Below are 7,186 nucleotides of genomic sequence, written 5' to 3' on the forward strand. Positions count from 1 at the left end.
GGGACCCCGGCAGGACAGGGACACGACCCAGAGCCGACAGAGGAAGGGATGAGGAGCACGGTGGGGAGAGGATAGGCTTGGCACGGAAAATGGGAGGGCCCAAAGAAGATAAGAGTGCCGGAGCTGGAGGGACAGGGGGTGAGGTCAGAGCCGCGGCAGACGGGCGCGGGTACCAAATCAAAAAACAAGAGCAGCTCCTGCCTCTGGCTTCCAGGTACAGCCTTCGGCTGCCTGTGAGGAGCAGTGATTGATTACAGAATTAGGCTGCTGCTATTTTGGCCCTGTGACTTCAGATGCTGTAATCTGAGGCTGCCGTGAGCTTAACCTTGCAGCAAGGATAACTCTTGAGGCATAGGGATGCTTTTGGGGGAGACACGTCAGAAAGCTTTTCCCCAAACTGCATTTGTAATCCTGCCACTCCTCTCATCAATCACCAGGCGAGCACAAAACCGGCGGTGTGCTTCCTGCTGGAGTGTTGTGAATTTTCAAAGGCAAAGTGCACTATTGTTTGATAGCCAATTATTCACTGGCATTGATAAACAGGCTCTGCCCGCGATTACTGCTGCAATTACTCACTCTCCTAATTTAGACACAAGGAAAAATTAATTCAAACTTCCAGTTGATCATTTATATCTTTGGCTTTTGTAATACACATCACAGCAAGCTGAAAACAACTCCACCATAAAGGAAACTGATCTGTCCAAATTGATAAGGTGTTTTACTCCCATTCTGTCACTGAGGGAGGCATGACTGAGTCCAAGCTGAAGGGCTGTGGCTGAAGGTGGGTTTTTTTATGTTTTGGAGACATAAAAAATTGAAAATAATTTTGTTAAACCTTAAATTAAAATCAGAAGGCAGGGATGTTACTACAATCAGACGAGAACTCCGTGTACAGCTAAGCAAGCAAATAAAGCAGTAGGATGTTTAAGTGGTTTGACCCCATCCTGCTCCCAGGCCACCCTTCAAGGGCTAACGGACTCAACTCCAGGCAGCAGACATCCAAGACGTTCGGGGGAGGCTGGTGGGGAGAAACCAGAGTGTTGGCTGTGCAGCTCAGGGTGAAGTGGAACTGGCAGAGGCACATAAAGCTGTTAACAGGATCAGTAATGGTGAATTGCAACCATCTACTTACTCCTTCTAATAGCTCAGAAGCTGTGAGATGGAAAGGTATCCACATCCCACCAGAGCAGGGAAATTATTTTATTGATTTTCTTGTTGTTATTAAAGTTGCTGTACAGGTCACAAAGGGCACAAGGACGTTGTGGTCACTGTGAGCACCTGGGAAGGAGCAGCACCTGGGAACTGCCTTCTCCAGCTCCTCTGTGGCCGTGCTGTGGTTTCCCTTTCCTGGCTGCTGGCAGGGGTTCAGCCATCTGGGAGAGGAGAAGGAGGAGCCTTTCTTTGGAAGGCGGCTGGCAGCACATCCCTGCCCAGCTGCGTGCGAGGTGGAGCCTCTGCCCGAGTGAGAACGTGCGGGGCAGGCGATGCCTGCTGCTCCCAGGGCAGCAGCCTCTGCCTCTGCAGTGAGCACGCATCCCTGCCATTCCCTGTGCCAGCTCCTGCCTTGCTTGCCCCAGGTGCTGTCAGTGCAGAGAACTTCCCTGCCCAGGTGCAGGGCACAGCCTGAGTGGCCCCAGGTGGGTTTTTTCACTCGGCTCTCCCGTGGGAAGCGCCCGTGCCAGGCAGCATTCCCAGAGGAATGCCAGCACTTTCTCCAGCCTTGTGGGCAGATGGGGAGAAGCACAGACAAGGCTGTGGCACCTCTGCTGCTCAAAGCACGCTTGAGGCAGATAAGTGGGTGTAAAACTGAAAGGCAGCAAAATATTGTCACCTCCCAACATCTGTCCTGACTGACGGCGTGGCAGCTTGGAGCGTTCAGCCCAGGCAGCCCCGGCTGGGCACAAGATTGGCTCGGTCACGAGAATCAGAAGATTGTTTCACTTGGGGACCAGAGCTGGGCCTTCACTCACTGTGCTCCAGGGCAGAGATGTGTGATGGGCAGCACTCGTTCTGCTCAGTGGGCAGCCTGGCAGGTGCACTGCCCACCATGGGCTCTGCAGGGGCTGGAGGTGCTGCTGCCCCTGCCCAGCTCTGCTTGTTCCCTCGCTGCCAGCGTGGCTCCGCCCATCTTTAGGACACCTGAAGCTCCTGGCAGCAGTGTAAGAGCCAGGCAAGCAGGGCTCTCCTGCCTCTTCAGGAGGCACTCCTGTTCCTGTGCCCGAGCCATGCAGGGTGGGCTGGGCAGGAGACGACACTGCTCTGGGAATGTGCTGTGGCACATGCCCTCCCTGCAGGGGCTGGAGTGGGCACAGTGCTGCCCACAGGAGCTGCTGGCTGTGAGCTCTGTGCCTGCACATGACACAGTGTGGGAAATACACACCAGAGGTGCAGGCAAAGACTGCAGCACCTTGAGATTCTCGGCCCTGGTGTTGGCTCCAGGTGTGTCCAGTCACAAAGCACTGACCATGATGTTGTAACTGGGCTGACGAGAAAGAAAAAAGAAAACTATCAGAGCTCATCTTATCTGAGACAATCATGCATGCTCGGGAACTGTGTAATTCAGTTGCCCTGCTTAGCCAAAAGTTAAAGAGTTTCTAAAGTTTATTTCCTGTCTTTATAGCAACTGTCTGGCCCTTTATTTATTTTCACTGAAAACTGCTAGTGTGCTAAAAATAATTTTTGGAGCAATTCTTGTGGCAGATTGTATAACAATCACAGGCTGAAGTCAGAGCATTTGGGAAGTGAAGGATGCCTCCTTGGGCAATCTCTTCTCATGAACTTTCATAATTTTTATTTTTAAGCTTTGTGCTGTAGCGTTCCATGTCCCTCACCACCAAGAAGAGCTGACGGCTCGCATTGTTGTTACCTTGAAAGGGCAGTTATCATGGCTAATCCACCCTCCAAGGTTTTTCCTCAGGATAATTATTGTTTTGGTGATTCATCTTGCAGACCCTGCCCTTCCTTATTCGCACAAAATATCCTACTCCCTGCAATATTTCTGGGTCAGGCTCGTGCCACACATGTGATTTCCTCTTGGCCATGCCAACAAGACAAGATGGATTTAAAGGTCAGCCAGCGCCTCAGCCGGGCTGGCCACCCTCAGCACTGCCCCAGTGTCACCTGTGGGGACATTGCCACACAGGGAGGGTTTGGGGTTGGGTGGGTACAGGGTGGTCAGGTAAAGGTCACTCGTGTGGGGTGGGAGGACAGTGCCTCTGTTGTTGTGCTGGAAAATTTCACTGCTCCTGTCTTCAGTGGAAAACATTATCACCAGCACATCCTGGCATTTATTATCATTGAGTGTTGGCTTAATGCTTATGGTGCATTTCTAAGGTACTTAGAGAGGGTTGTGGTTTTTCAAGGAAGCATAACTCACAGAGGACAGGGGAGGGAGAATCTTGAACGTTTTTGGCACCCAAGTTTTACTGAACATGAAAAACATAACCTGGGCAGGCTTTAGCATGATCTCTTCATGGCCCAGAGGCCACGGGGAAGGGAATATGCCCGGCGGGCAGGATTAACTCCTGGGAGAGCTGGGCTCTGCTGCTCCTGCCAGCGTGCTTGTCTGGGTCTGTCCATACATCCTGCACTCCCCACCTCTGCTTGGAGCAGGCACTTGGCTTGGCTTCCACCTCAGCATACAGAAACAGGATGAAACCCAGAGATGGCACCAAAAGGTGGGTCAGAAGCTTGGTTTGGGTTTGTTTGGGAGATTTTTCCCCTGCTTTCACTTTGGTGTTTGCACTAGAGGGGTGAGCTCACAGCTTACAGCTTGTTTGGTGGTGTGACACAGCCGGAAAGAGGGAGCACTGACACAGGGAGCCAGGAAAACTCCAGGCTGGATGGGATTGGATTGACCACCTTCACCTGGTGAACAGGGAGTGTTTGAAGGTCCCCAGGGTAGTACAGGCACAGCTCCTGCTGTGACCCTGTCACACACAGGTGGAGCATGACGCCCATCCTAAACACAGGAGGTCACTTTCGGTATTGAGCACACCCAGAGCTGACACACACCGAGGGAAACCTGCACAAGAGCAGGCTGGGATCAGAGTCTGAGCAGCTCTCCTGCAGCCACTGCCTGCCAGCAAACGGGGGGAGGCAGGGACAGCCCCAGCCTGCCCTGCTGCCCAGAGGCAGCTCGTGGGCTCTTCATGGGCCAGGAGCAGCTCCTGGGGACGTTCCTGACTGATGTAACTGCTTTTAGCACCAAACTGATTTTATATATGATGGTAGTCTCACAACCTCTCCCTGCATGGTACATAGTTATGACCTGTTTCATGAGAAAAAACACAAAATGGAATATTCTAGTGGCTTTTACTTCAAAGAAGTTAACATAAACCGTGACCACACTGATTTGTTTTGAAAACTCTCCCAGCAGCCTACACTTACGTTTACAGTTTCTTTGGATGTGTAACATCAACAGCTCAGAGAACTGGGGCTGTAGTGGCACAAGAGATTCAATCTGCTGCTGCTCCCTTGAGTGTTAAATGCTTTGAATTGGCTTCACCATGTTTAAAATACTATTTTTAAAAAATTTATTTTCCTGGCACAAGAGTTCTGAAGCAACACTTCTGAGAGCAGCTACCTGGGCAGGGAAAGCTCCTTCCACTTACTGCCTAAAGTATAAAAATCACTTTTATTTGGGTAAACAGTGCTAAACCACCAATGTTGTACAGGTACACCTTATAAAGATTTGCTTGGGATTTTATTATTGTACAAGAAAGATACCCAAACTACCCAAGCAATAACACATCCACTAAATGTGGCCAGTAAATAATCTAAAAATATGAGGGAGGGTTATATTCACCATGGTTTAGGCAGTAGAAAATACAGAGTATGGTTACTTGCCTCATTTGTAGGTAACCATTTTCAAAATCCTAGGTTGGAATTGATTGAGTTTTGATGAAGCTCCCAAAGATGCATGTTAGAATAAGCCACCTGTGTACTTTCTGTTAGGTATCAAGCCAACACTTCCAGAGCTTTGCATGGAGCTGTCACATGAATTTAATGTGCAAATCCATGTTAAAAGCTTTGCTCACCATAAGCAGAAATGTGGAAACTCAACAAATCACCTCTGGGAAAATGGCATTTGTGAGTTATATTCTCAGAAGACTAAAAATAGACCTCCATCTGTTTGTTTTCCTTTATGAAGTGGCCAACTGTAACACTCCCTTACCAGCCCTAAAAAAGAATTTACATAAAAGATGGTGACGCAAACCCTTATCTCATGACTGTGTCTCATTAGGTCATCAATGGTGGGCAAGAAATTACTTCACTTTTAAAGTGTCTTCACCATCTTCCCTGACCATGAACCAACTCGAGAAAATATTTTGGGGCATTATCTGCACAGCTACCTGTTACCTTAATAGTGCAAATGTGTCAGTGGAAGCTGCAGTAAAATCAGAGCTGTTGATCACCTGTAAGGCAGCAGTGACACAGAAACCCTCCCACGGGCTGTCATTAACAGAGCTCAGAGCTGCCCTGGCCAAAGGGCAGCCGGGCTGTTCTCCCAGGAGAGCTCCACAGCTTCAAACCCTGCTAAGCAGAGCTTGTGGGCACCCAGACCTTTCAGCTCTATTTCATGTTGTATTTTTTTATTTTATTTAGGAAGAACACTTGTCATGGCTTATCTGTCTGACAATGAACGTGTTTGGTGCTGGAAAATGAGCATCCAAACCAATGCCAGGGCCTCCCCACCCTGACAGAGAACAATTCCCTCCCAATCTCCCATCCATCCCTGCCCTCTGGCAGTGGGAAGCCATTCCCTGTGTCCTGTCCCTCCATCCCTTGTCCCCAGTCCCTCTCCAGCTCTCCTGGAGGTGCTTTAGGCCCTGGAAGAGCTCTGAGCTCTCCCTGGAGCCTTCCCTTCTTCAGGTGAGCACCCCCAGCTCTCCCAGCCTGGCACCAGGGCAGAGATGCACAGGAGATGTTTTGTTGTCATCCAGTCACAGAATTTGTTCTAAATCTAAAAGCTATTAGGAGTAAAAACTTTTATCACACACCACAGAAATATACTTTAAATGCTTTGGAGAATTTAATATGGTCTAATTCACTTCACAATGAATAAACAAACAGCCTGGTTTATGGCAGGGGTGGAACAAGATGAGCTTTAAAGTCCTTTCCAACCCAAACATTTCTGGGATTCCGTGATATGGTAATAATTAACTCCTGTATCCCTCAGTGTGCTAATAGCATCTTTCTCTTCATGGCTGGGCTAAGCAGACATGGCCAAGCTCCTCAAAGCAAACATTCTGAAAGCCACCAGTGCCCCAGCAAGGACCAGCAGCCTCTGCCCTGAGTGGTCCAGGCTGGTACACGGCCCCTGGGAAAGTGCCCAGTGCATTTCCCACATCCACACCTTCCTGCTGCCCACTCAGGCAACAATAAACTTTTCCTAAAGTAGATTAAAAAAAAAAAAAGTAAAAATCTATTAAAAGCTAATAATTATTCTAATAATTTTAAAATATTTTAATTTATAGTATGATAATATAATTAAGAATACTTAATAATTAGTGTCTTAGCTAAGTCTTCTCTTAATATGTTAATTAATGTAATGAGTTAATTGTACACTTTATTTCAATCAAGTGTTTGGACAACACCCTCAGGCACAGGGTGGGATTCTTGGGGTCTCCTGTGCTAACCCAGGAGTAGGACTCAATAATCCACAGGGGTCCTTTCCAGCTTGAATTATTCTGAGTTCAAAATGAAATCCTGCCCTGAGATTAAGAGAAGGATTTCCCTTGACTCAGCTGAACCCAGGTTTAAACACGTCTGTTCCTGTCAAAGGACAGCTCACCAGAGCTGCTCCTTGGCACTGCACCCACTTCAGCTCTCTGCACAGGAGTTTCACATCTTTCATTGCACCTCTGTTTGACAGTCAGCTGGAACTTTTACCAGCCTTTAACAAGAATCCTATTTCCTGCCTTTGCACCCCTCAGATACTCATGCACTCTGCTTATTTCACACTCCTTAGTTACTCTCAGGCCTAACGTCCCACCTATTTCACTTACCCATAGATTTTCCCACTGGTCTGATGAGGTTTGCTCTAAACTGAGGCAGTGTTGTCTGTGCATCCCTTTCCTTGCAGCACGGAGGCAATTGGGGCAGTGCTGGGCAGCTGATGCTGCTCAAAGCACGCTTGAGGCAGATAACTGGGTGTAAAACTGAAAGGCAGCAAAATATTGTC

This window comes from Vidua chalybeata, chromosome 12 (genome assembly GCF_026979565.1).
Source record: "Vidua chalybeata isolate OUT-0048 chromosome 12, bVidCha1 merged haplotype, whole genome shotgun sequence".
Classification (NCBI taxonomy): domain Eukaryota; kingdom Metazoa; phylum Chordata; class Aves; order Passeriformes; family Viduidae; genus Vidua; species Vidua chalybeata.